Source organism: Abrus precatorius, unplaced genomic scaffold (assembly GCF_003935025.1).
Source record: "Abrus precatorius isolate BTA unplaced genomic scaffold, Abrus_2018 Scaffold9, whole genome shotgun sequence".
NCBI classification, from domain to species: Eukaryota; Viridiplantae; Streptophyta; class Magnoliopsida; order Fabales; family Fabaceae; genus Abrus; species Abrus precatorius.
The window spans coordinates 10,253,135-10,266,401 of NW_020874439.1; the positions used below are offsets into that span (position 1 = coordinate 10,253,135).

The following is a 13,267-nucleotide window of genomic DNA, read 5'->3' on the forward strand; positions in this document are numbered from 1 at the left end:
CAGAATCCCTTTTTTCCGGATCGCTTCTGGTATTTATAAAATTTCCCAGATTTTCACGTTATCACTTTTATGAGAAATAGTAGTTACGCAGAGAGTTTTTGGTTGCGCGTTAACACTTTTCCCAGAAATAGTGGCCACGCGCATTTTCCTGATATTGAGAGCTCTCTGGAACTATCACTCTTGATGATAAAAGTGACAACGCAGAGCCAAGGTAGTTGCGCGTTATCACTTTTTCTGATAAAAGTGACTACGCGCAGCTCGCCAAGTTGAAGACTCTCTGGAACGATCACTTTTGATGACAATAGTGGTAACGCCCAGGCTTCACTTCTTCTTTGAGCTCTGAAGTGATCACTCTTACGAACAATAGTGATCACGCCCAGTCTGCAATTTCTTATTCTTGAGTTTTTGGAGTCCAGACTTGCTTCTTTCCTCTTCCTTGTCATCAAACTTCCATGAATATGATCCTTGCTCAATTTATTCCTACAAAAACAAGATTAAAAACTTAATTCCTAAGCAAAAATTTCACAATTGCTAAAATAACTACATATGTAAACAAAATTCAATTCCTTCTCTTTTTTTAAGTTTTTCTGCTTTCTTTATACAGTTTTCTTATCATTTGTGTTAGAATTATGCTAAAATATCAGTCAAAATATGGATTCATCACTACCCCAAACTTGAATTTTTGCTTGTCCTCAAGCAAATCAAATTAAACCAAGGGTAATTCTTCCACTTTTCAGAAACCATTTCACAACTGCTATATCAGAATTTTTCAATTTGCAATTCTGTGTTTTCTGCAAAATTTTCAATCAAGATATTCATCCAATTACTCATCATTGCAATCTCAATGCATTCATCAAATTTTAAGCAAGAATTGCTATCTAAGTGAATATATCAGCCAAGTTCATGTGAGAAACATTAAATTTATGATCACTTCTCACTGGACAGTGTTTCCCTCAATTCTCAACAGTGTTTGGGTGCTGTTTTCACTCTAAATCATCAATTTCACTGCACTCTACCATATGCTTGCCCAATTTCTCTATCTCCTCTGCTTAGTACAGCCAATCACACATCAAGAGGACTTTTTACAGTTTATAACAGGGCTTAGGTTAAGGTAGATACTGAACAAAATAAGAAACAAGTTGCAATTTCAAAAGATCAGAAGCATTTTGAGTGAATGACTTTAAAACTAGTCTGGTTTAGCATCAATTCACATTAAATTCCTCAGTTATGTAGCAGACTAATCATTTTTGTGCCGCAGAATTTTTATTTTCCTTTTTTTTTTCTCTGCTACAGTTTACTGCTAATTTCTTCTTTTTGATCTTCATTTTGCTCTTTTCAACTCAGATTCTATTTTTCAACATTTTACTGCAACATGTTTAACTCTTCCATAGTTTTGCTGCATAATTTTTAATGTTTCTGCAGCACTTTTGTTTTTTCGGTCTGACTTTTTGAACTCAACTTAGATAGCTTGCTACTCCCTTACCCTAAACTTAAAATTTTGCTTGTCCTCAAGCAACTTAATTTGATGCTACCCCAAACTTAGCTTTAAAACTCATTCTTGATTAAACTCACAATGCCTTTGATCAATTTGAATGGTAAAATTGGTTTTTCAGCAAGGCGTGTAAGGAAGTTAACTCAAGAAAAGGGAATATTAAGCTCAAAAGGGGTAAACTAGGGCAATTAATCATAAGGGAAGGCATTTTAGGCTAACTAAGTAAATTAAACATGGCCTCTATCATGTGTGTGAGAACTGTAACATGCATATTCAATTAAGAACAAGGTCAAGTTCTAGAGAACGCAGTAAAATCTGATTAATCATACAAGGAAAGAAGTAGGTAGCTCAAGTCTCACTAGGCATTTATAAGTGATCATGTGGATTAATGAAAACACAATGCACTTTTCAGAAATATATGCACCTAGTGGCAACTGCCTCATTTTTGAAAATACAAGTGTGATCTCATTTTGAGAATGGGAAAAACAACTTAAAGAAAAATTTTCACACAGAATTCACAGCCAGCAGTTTATTATCTATTCTAGTATTTTGGTGTTTTTCAACAACAATTCAGTGTAATGTGAGGCTACACATGAATAAGAGGTAGAGAATGAAACCCCCCTTTCATGGCAGCTTGTGCAAGAGTCACCATCCAATGTGTGTGAGTGTTGTGTGTGATATTCTCTGCACAAAAACACCAGAATTCCATTAACTCGCAGCAAGATAAATGTATTTAGTTAAGAAGCTAATATAATTGCAAAATAGGTAAGTGAAAATTAAACCAAATTGTACCAATTAGTGATTACAACCCAAAAAGTTTAAACTACCAGAAATTTACAAATCTAATAACAGAATTTAAATTCCTAGACTAATCTTCTGCTGCATCTTCTTCCTCTGAGCTTTCCTCTTCAGAACCTTCTTCTTCTTCTTCTTCTTCTTCTTCCACTACCTCTTCAAATAGTGGCTGAGGAAAGTGGGTTCTGTATATTGGCATATTCTTGAAAACAGAAGAACGAAGGCACTGGGCATTCTCTGCTAAGTCTGGAGCATGATACATTTCTTATTTGGTCATTCCCAATTTCTGACCAATATTCAGCATAATACATTCCATTAGCATGACTCCAGCTTTGAGGCTATTATGTAGCTCAGTCTGCCTTTTAGCAAGTTGATTCTGCCCTTTAGCTAGCTGCTTCAGAGTGTCCTTCATCATCATTGGTTTCTCTTTCTTGAATTGTGAAGGAATTGGGGCTGCAGAAGTGCAGGAAACAGTTGCATAAATCTCTTTGATCAGAGCTGCAGAAATGGATGGTGCAGCTCTGATTTTCTCTTGATAATCACCAAACTCTACTCCTGCGTCTTCACAAAGTAGTGTAATTACTGAAGGAAAGGCTAATGAATCCCTTTTTGTCTTCAGTATTCTCAAGATACAGTCGCTTATTACCTCTCCCACATCTATGTAGATGTTGGAGACTATGGCAAAAAGTAGAGCAGCCCTCTTCACAGCTAGTGTGGAGCTATGTTTGACAGGCATGAACGAATTTAAAATAAACATGCTCCATACTTTGGCAAAGGGCAGAAGATTCTTGGTGACAATATGCTTTGGCTTCTTAGATTGGTTGAGCTCCCATGTGGTGCCTGGTTTTCCAATCCTTTCCAGAATTTGCACAAAATCAATATCTGGACTTTCCTTAAACGTTTTGAAGTCCAGTTGTGCAGCATGTTGTGCAGAATTAATTTCCAGCACCCTGTTGATATTTGCTGGTGAGAAGTCAATTCTCATGCCCTTGACCATAGAGCTGAACTTAGGGGTTCCTTTCCCTTTAAACCTCATGGCATTGGCATAGAATTCCTGAGTTATTTCCCTCCAACCCAGGCCAGCTGTTGCACAGAAGAATTCCCAGCCTCTTTTCTTGATTTCCTCTTTAAATTCAGGATAGTTGTTCCCAGCTATTTGGAATGCTCTGTCAGGAACAATTTTTCTTCTTAGAATATTGGCTCTGAAAAAGTTTTCATGAGCCAAACTTCTAAATCTCGGATCATGTGTGGCTGGTGGTGAGGATCCTGAAGGTACAACTATTCTTGGTGGAGGTGATGGTGTAGGTGAGGGTGCAGGTGCAGGAGATCTGGTTGAAGGTGGTGGAGAAGGTGAGGGTGAAGATGTAGGTGCAGATGATCTTGTCTGAGGTGAGGGAGAAGGTGAGGGTTCAGATATCTGAATAGGTGAAGAGCTTGAGACACCATCAGTTCTGGCCCTTTTTGATGCTGCAGCTTGGAGATTTCTGCTGGATCTTCTTGTTGGTGTCATGGAATATGCAGCTCGCTTCTTCTTAGGGGTGGTAGAAGATGCAGCGTGCTTCTTCCTAGGAGTGGTAGAAGATGCAGCTTGCTTCTTCTTAGGAGGACCCACAGGTGTGTTGAATGAAGTCCTAACCATTTTGGAATTTTCTGCATTGAAGGAGTAATTGTCAGTTAAAAATTTTAGAATCAAGAATAATCTTATACTGCAGAAAATTTAATCAAGCAGTTTGCAGAAATTAAAATTTTCTAATACTTCTCATCATGCAATCTGCTAATAGAACCAACACTCAATTGCACAACTTATTCAAAACATGCAAAATCTAACAGTAGAATTTCAAAGTGCACACTCTTATCAATTATCAGGGTAACGCAGAAAGATAATTACATGTCTTGACCAAAATTTCAAACTGATTTTGTGCTGACAGCCAAAATTCCCAAGTTGTATTCATTTTGCAATTAAGTATGCATTTCAGATAGTCCCAATTTAGTGTCTAACTCAATTTCAGCATAGCTATGTGTTCTAATTTTCAATTCTACAGTTTCAGAAAGTTCTGTTGCTATCAGTTCAGATTCTGCAGAAATGTGGTTCATATAATATGCAATGTAATTTCAATTATCCCAGCAGAAATGTTATAGTTGACAGGGAAAGATCGATCCAAAGTATTGTCCATTCTTGAAGCAAATACTATCAAAATAGTTTCCCAACACTCATCTCGACATTTTCCAAAACAGTACATGCAGAACACAGTACAATAGATAATTTCAGACTTTCAAATTCAATATCTTTCAATCAGAACATTGTTATTAAAGTCTTTTAGGTCAAATCAATTTCTGCAGAAATTTGTTAATGTGAAAAGTGCAATGCAGAATTGAAATTTTTTTTTTTTTTAGAGAACTCTCATTACAGCAAAACCTAATCTCAGTATTTTCTATCCCCAAATTGATTTGTTTGCCTCGAGCATTCTTAGTTATCCCTTTTTAGCAACTTCCCCAAATAGTTATACAAATACAGAAACCCCAATCACAGATTTTAGAAGTGAGGGAAGTGTACCTTGGTTGAGATGCAGAAATGATATTCGAACAAGGAAGAAGAAGCTTCTGAATCGCAATACAGAGGTTGCTAAGTGGAGAGCTCTCAGAGAGGGAAGAGATTTTTGATTTAAAAACGTATGTGCGTATTCACCCTTAGCAATATTTATAGGCACGCCCAAGCACGTGACTACTTTGGAGAATAAAAGTGACTTTTATGTTATTAAAATTCCCAGCGTGATCACTATTATTCGTAAGAGTGAATGTTCCAGAGAGTGAATTTTTCAGGGTGAGGCGCGTGTTATCACTATTGTTGAGCAAAGTGATAACGCGCAGCAAAGTGATAACTTTTTTCAATAAAAGTACTAATGCAGAGATATTAGAAGTTTACTTACCTGTGCGTAGTCACTCTTGACAGAAAAAGGAAGCGTTCCAGAGAGTTCATTTTCCCATCTGTCTCTGCGTGATCACTTTTATCAGTAAAAGTGATTGTTCCAGCAGAAAATCTCAAATTGCATTCTCTGCGTAGCTTCTTTTCTGCAATAAAGTGACTCCTCTCATTAATCAATTACCTCTAAAACCTCAATTAATTAAATTTTCACTCTTGAATCCATCAAATACACATTCTTCACATTGAATGTCAGTTCAAGTATCTCAATTATGCCTCAGAAAATCAGATTCAGTGGACTATTCACATACATTATGCAGAAACTTCCAGAAATTGGTAAAATCAGATTATGCAGAATCTTAAACTCTTAACTATACATTCACCTCATCAATTCTCAGATTAAGCAACTAAATGCACCTCAGAAACTCAGATTCAGCAATATTTGTGTAGAATTTTTGCAGCATATCAGAAATTTACAGAACAATAATATGCAAAATTCTAAAAACACTATAGAAAGCTTAAACTGGGTTAGAAATGTGAGTTGCCTCTCACAAAGCGCTTCTTTAATGTCACTAGCTTGACATTAGTTGTTCCTCACTCAAGAGGAACCAATTTCAAGCATGATATGTTTCTTGCAAACCCTTCTCCATGATAGATCTTCAATCTTTGGCCATTGACCTTGAATTCCCTTCCTGTTTTTTGATCTTCTATAAGAATTGCTCCAAAGGGAGAGGTCTCCTTTATTAAAAATGGTCCAGACCATCTAGATTTCAATTTCCCTGGGAACAATTTTAATCTTGAATTGAATAACAGCACTTGCTGGCCAGGTCTGAAATCTTTTTGCAGAATGAATTTGTCATGAATTCTCTTGGTTCTTTCTTTGTACAACTTTGCATTCTCATATGCTTGCTGTCTGAATTCCTCCAATTCATGCAGCTGCAGAACTCTCTTCCTTCCAGCATTTGACAGATCGAAATTAAGCCATTTTGTAGTCCAATATGCTCTATGTTCCAACTCTAGGGGTAGGTGACAGGCCTTTCCAAATACTAACTGATATGGAGACATACCAATTGGAGTTTTAAAAGCAGTTCTGTATGCCCACAGTGAATCATCCAGCCTTTTTGACCAATCCTTCCTTGAGCTGTTCACTACTTTCTCTAGAATTTGCTTGATTTCTCTATTTGAGACCTCCACTTGTCCACTTGTTTGTGGATGGTATGGAGTAGCAACCTTATGCTTCACACCATATTTCATTAATACAGCTTCAAGATACTTGTTGCAGAAGTGAGTACCTCCATCACTTATTAGCACTCTAGGCACACCAAATCTTGAAAAAATGTTCTTTCTTATAAAAGAAATCACTACCTTTGCATCATTTGATCTGGTGGGAATTGCTTCTACCCATTTAGACACATAATCCACTGCCACTAGAATGTATTCGTGTGAAAATGATGGGGGAAATAGTCCCATGAAATCAATCCCCCATACATCAAATAGTTCCACTTCTAAGATGTTGGTTAATGGCAGCTCATGTCTTCTTGAGATATTTCCAGTTCTTTGACATTTGTCACAGTTTTCTACATACCTTTTGGCATCTTTGAAGAGTGTAGGCCAAAAGAAACCTGCTTGCAACACTTTTGCAGCAGTTCTTGAACTTGCATGGTGGCCTTCATATTCTGAATTATGACAATGCCATAATATCTCAGCTTGCTCACTTTGTGGAATGCATCTTCTAAGTAACCCATCTACTCCAATTTTGAACAAGTATGGGTCTTCCCACACATAGAATTTGTTGTCATGTAGGAACTTCTTCTTTTGCTACCAAGTAAACCTCTTTGGTATGAATTGAGTGGCTTTAAAATTTTCAATGTCAGCAAACCAAGGCATGTTATCCACTGCGAACAGCTTTTCATCTGGAAATTCTTCATTTATTTCCAATGATTCAGTGGTTGAACTTTCCAAAGGTAATCTGGACAGGTGGTCAGCAACACTGTTTTCTTTCCCTTTCTTGTCTTTGATCTTTAGCTCAAATTCTTGGAGGAGTAGAATCCATCTTAATAATCTAGGCTTTGCATCCTGTTTTGTCAAGAGATATTTAAGAGCAGCATGATCAGTGTATACAATCACTTTTGAACCCATTAAATATGATCTAAACTTATCAAAAGCATATACAACAGCTAAAAGTTCTTTTTCTGTTGTTGTGTAATTCACTTGTGCAGGATTTAACACTTTGCTTGAATAATAGATAGCATGTAATTTCCTATCTTTTCTCTGTCCTAAAACAGCACCCACTGCACTGTCACTTGCATCACACATGAGTTCAAAAGGTAGTTTCCAATCTGGTTTTGCAAGAATAGGTGCAGAAATCAGTTTCTCTTTTAAAACAGAAAATGCATGCAAACAATTATCATCAAATATGAAATCTGCATCCTTTATAAGTAAATTACTCAAGGGTTTAGCAATCTTGGAAAAATCTTTTATGAATCTTCTATAAAAACCAGCATGTCCTAAAAAACTTCTAACTCCCTTAACATTGACAAGTGGAGGCAATTTACTAATGACTTCTATTTTAGCTTGGTCTACCTCCATTCCCTTCTCTGAAATTTTGTGACCAAGGACAATGCCTTCTTGTACCATGAATGGCACTTCTCCCAATTTAACACAAGGTTAGTATCTTGACATCTCTGCAAAACAGTGGATAGATTAGCTAAACAATCATCAAAAGAGTCACCAAAAACAGAGAAATCATCCATGAACACTTCTATGATGTTTTCTACCAAATCAGAAAAAATAGAAAGCATGCATCTTTGGAAAGTGGCAGGGGCATTACACAAACCAAATGGCATTCTCCTATATGCAAAGACTCCAAATGGACATGTAAATGCAGTTTTCTCTTGATCTAAAGGATCTACAGCTATTTGATTATATCCTGAATACCCATCAAGAAAACAATAAAATGAATGTCCAGCAAGTCTTTCTAGCATTTGATCTGCAAATGGTAGTGGGAAATGATCTTTTCTGGTTGCATCATTTAATTTCCTATAGTCTATGCACATTCTCCATCCAGTCACAGTCCTAGTAGGAACAAGTTCATTCTTTTCATTAGGTACAACTGTCATACCACCTTTCTTTGGAACAACTTGGACTGGACTTACCCAATTGCTATCAGAAATTGGGTATATTATTCCTGCATCTAACAACTTTATGACCTCTTTTTTAACTACCTCTTTCATGGCTGGGTTTAACCTCCTTTGTGGCTGCACAACAGGTTTAAAATTATCTTCAAATAGAATTCTGTGCTTACAAAATGAAGGATTTATACCTTTCAGATCTGCAATACTCCATCCAATTGCAGATTTGTGTTCTTTCAAAATTCTGAGCAATTTTTCCTCTTGTTCCTCCTTAAGTTCGTTATTGATGATGACTGGATTTTCATGATTCTCATCCAGAAATGCATACTGCAGGTGTGAAGGGAGTTGTTTCAGTTCTAGCCTTTGCTTTTCCTCTTCTTTATCATCCTTTTCTAGCTTCTCTTTCACTGAATTTTTTGCAGATTTTCGAATTGGCAGAGCTTCTAGTTGCTGCTGCACTTCCTTAATGCATTCTTCATGCAGAAGTTCAGATTTGTTGCTTCCTGCAGATATTATTTCTTCTAACACAGCAAGTTCATCAATTTCATTAATATGGTGTTGTGTAATGAAAGCATCCAGTATATCTACCTTCATACATGTGCTATCTTCAATTGGATATTTTAAAGCTTCAAACACATTAAACACTACCTTCTCATCTTGAACTCTAAGCATAAGTTCACCTTTCTGCAAATCTATTAAAGCTCTCCCTGTTGCAAGAAATGGTCTCCCTAGGATCAAAGGAATGTTAGAATCCACCTCCATGTCCAGAATTACAAAATCTGCAGGAAAAATGAACTTATCAACTTTAACTAATAAATCTTCAACAACTCCATATGGATAAGTGTATGATCTATTAGCTAGCTGCAGTGTAATGTTGGTGGGCTTCACTTCCTCTATGCCAAGTTTCTGCAGAATAGCCAATGGCATCAGATTTATGCTTGCTCCCAAGTCACACAATGCTCTTCCCACTGTGCAGTTTCCTATTTCACAAGGAATGCTAAATGATCCAGGATCTTTCAACTTTTGAGGAAGCTTTCTCTTTAGAATGGCACTGCACTCCTCTGTCAAAGGTACTGTTTTGTCATGCTCTAGCTTCCTTTTTCTGGAAAGTAGTTCTTTCATGAACTTTGCATATGAAGGCATTTGCTCCAAAGCTTCTGCAAAAGGAATGTTGATTTGTAATTTCTTAAAGACATTCATAAACCTTTCAAATTGTTCCTCTTGTTTAGGATTCTGAACTCTTTGAGGATAGGGCAGCCTCTTGTATTTTTCTGGATCTATTGGCTTACAAGCTTCTTCAAAGAGTTGCTTTTTGGTTTTCCTTTCAGAATTCATGGGAACTTTTTCTTTTTCTTCTGAATGGTCTTTCTTCAATAGCTTAAAATTTCCTTGTTGCAGATCTTGTTCAATGTTTCTTTCTGCTACATCATTTACTTTCTTTTCTGCTGGTTTAGGGCTTGCAACTACAGCTCCACTCCTTGTAGTTATGGCTTGACATTGCTCTTTAGGATTGATTACTGTATTGCTTGGAAATCTTCCTTCATCCCTGCTGGATAATTGTTCAGCTAATTGTCCAATCTGTGTCTCTAGTTTCTTCATGGAGGCTTCTTGGTTTTTGAAGCTTGTTTGAGTCACCTTCATGAATTGCAGCATAGTTTCTTCCATCTCAGTCAACCTCTCATTCATAGGCTTGGAAAATTTCTGATTTCCTTGAGGTTGAGTGGACGAATTTCTCTGAAAATAAGGCTGTTGTGTTGCTGGACCTGCATTAGAAAAAGGCAAATTTGAATTAGAATTCTTTGCAGCAGAATATTGATTATTCCAATTAGAATACTGCTGAGTTCTATTATTCAAAAATTGAAATCCAGGGGGATATGATGGCTGTGGTCTCTGAAAATTATTCATATAATTCACTTGCTCTTGTGGTTCACTTGTGGATGCCTCACATGCACCATTTGCATGGTTTCCTCCACAAAAGTCACAACTTAGCTGACTGGTAGACATACTCCCTGTTTGCAGATTGTTGATTTGTTGTGTTAAGGCAGCTAATTGTTCTGAAAACAATTGATTTTGTAGCTGATTTTGTGCAAGAAAAGTTTCCAGAACTTTAGCTTCATGACCAGAGTTTCTTCCTTGGTTCCTTGAGTTTGAATTCTGATACATTGAAGATGCCATCATGTCAATAATCCTCTGAGCTTCTTCCAAAGACTTTGTATTTAATGAACCTCCAGCAGCAGCATCAACCATTGTTCTTGTTACTGCATTCATCCCATTATAAAAAGTCTCTAATTGCATCCAATCTGGAATACAATGATGTGGACACCTTCTAAGCAGTTCTTTGTATCTTTCCCATGCTTCATACAATGATTCTCCTTCTTGCTGCACAAAGGATGTAATTTCTCCTCTCAACTTAGCAGCTTTGGATGGAGGGAAGTACTTAGTTAAAAACTTATTCACAAGTTCTGTCCAGGTTGTGATGCTTCCTTGTGGTTGAGCTTGTAACCAACATTTTGCTCTATCTCTCAAGGAAAAAGGAAATAGTCTTAATCTGATAGCTTCTTCACTAACTCCATTCATTCTTATGGTGTCACATAGCTGCAGAAAATTTGAAATATGCAGGTTAGGATCATCAGAATTTCCTCTAGCAAACTGATCCTGTTGGACTAAATGTAGTAGGGCAGGTTTAATCTCAAAATGGTTGGCTTGAATAGTTGGCCTAATTATAGAAGAGTTAAAACCTTGCATGTTAGGAATAGCATAGTCCCCTAATGTTCTAAATCTGTTCTGTTCTGCCATTTCTATTGCTGGATTTGGTTGTCTCAAGGGTGTAGATGTTCTTTTCACTCTAGGATTACTCTGAGATTCTGGAGAATGGACAGCTTCTAACTCACTATCACTCCCTATGGCTTTTTCTGCTCTAGACTCTTTTCTCAATCTTCTCAAAGTTATGTCTATGTCAGGATCAAAGACCAGAATTGATTTATTCTTGTTTTTACCACGCATATACAAATCAGTTGAAGCAAAATTAAACCACAATTGATATTCAGAAATGTACAACAGAGTTCATGCAAAATCTATCAGTAAAAGCATATAGAAACTTAAATCTAGCAGTTGCAGAGTTGTAAAATCATGTACAAATATGCATAATGACAATTATAACTATAAAGAGCAATGAAAACTGAAATTATGCAGATAACAAAGATGTAAAAATTCTATGTAGCAGACAGAAATATTATGCAGAATATTACACAAAGTGCAGTAAAATTATGCAGAAAGCAATTTGAAAGCAAAGCAACAAATTAAATGCTTAATCTAGTTACTTTTCTACTACTAATGATATTGAAATGCAAAATTCCCCGGCAACGGCGCCAAAAACTTGTTGTTAGCAATCTACACTAGCAAGTGCACTAGGATTGCAGCAAGTGATGAGTAAATTTAAGATCCAAATATCGTCTCCACAGGGAATTTGGATTCAAGTATCACTTCATAGAATTATAACCATTTAAGCTTTTTCGAAATTGTAAGGAGAGTGGTAACATCTAATAACAGCAAACTGGAACAATTAAAAGTAAAATGAACTTGCAGAAAACAAAACAATGAACACACAGTTATGTGATAACAGAGGGAGAAACCATAGCTAGGGAATTGCTTCACCAAAACTCCAATGTTTAATCAATAAAGTTCTAAATTAACAAGCAATTGGAAAGAATGACAATCAGTTTCACATTATACTATTCAGAGGTTAATTCCTTAACTCAGTGAACCTAACATTCAATTAAACCATTCTAATTCCTTAGATCTAATTCAATTCAATGTTGCTTTAAGTGTAAGAAACCAAAAGATTGCAAGATCAAAGTTCCTTATCCCTAAGAAAACTAAAATCTCGGTGATTGGTTCAGATCTGAAGAACAAGTTCAATTTCCATTGACAAAGGTTCCTCTGAATTTAGTTAATTAAATTTCCATTCAATTCACACGTGAAGTTCAAAATCAATCACTCAATCTATTCCAAAGCTTGAAATCCAGATCCAAATCAATTCAACATGTTCATTTCAGATCTACAATCCCTAACTATGAACGAATTACACAGCCATGGCAGCAGAAGAAGAAAAAGAAAGAGAAGAAGAAAAGAAGAAACTCAGAAACGCCATGGAAGCTTGCTCCACTCCAATTCCTCTTCGTGAAGCTCCAAGATCTGAATCCCCACTCCTCTCTCTCACTTCCTCTGACCAGAAACTAACTAAAAAAACTGAAAATGAACAAAATCCCTTTTTTCCGGATCGCTTCTGGTATTTATAAAATTTCCCAGATTTTCACGTTATCACTTTTATAAGGAATAGTAGTTACGCAGAGAGTTTTTGGTTGCGCGTTAACACTTTTCCCAGAAATAGTGGCCACGCGCATTTTCCTGATATTGAGAGCTCTCTGGAACTATCACTCTTGATGATAAAAGTGACAACGAAGAGCCAAGGTAGTTGCGCGTTATCACTTTTTCTGATAAAAGTGACTAGCGCAGCTTGCCAAGTTGAAGACTCTCTGGAACGATCACTTTTGATGACAATAGTGGTAACGCCCAGGCTTCACTTCTTCTTTGAGCTCTGAAGTGATCACTCTTACGAACAATAGTGATCACGCCCAGTCTGCAATTTCTTATTCTTGAGTTTTTGGAGTCCAGACTTGCTTCTTTCCTCTTCCTTGTCATCAAACTTCCATGAATATGATCCTTGCTCAATTTATTCCTACAAAAACAAGATTAAAAACTTAATTCCTAAGCAAAAATTTCACAATTGCTAAAATAACTACATATGTAAACAAAATTCAATTCCTTCTCTTTTTCTAAGTTTTTCTGCTTTCTTTATACAGTTTTCTTATCATTTGTGTTAGAATTATGCTAAAATATCAGTCAAAATATGGATTCATCAATGTTCCA

General features: G+C 36.4%; 1 non-coding gene across 1 annotated transcript; it reads left to right on the forward strand.

Annotated features, from left to right (window-relative positions):
- The first annotated feature begins 10,643 nt into the window (after positions 1-10,643).
- Positions 10,644-10,750, forward strand: LOC113851788. Its single transcript, XR_003502352.1, has one exon. It is a non-coding gene; the product is annotated as a small nucleolar RNA R71 (small nucleolar RNA).
- Positions 10,751-13,267: the final 2,517 nt, after the last annotated feature.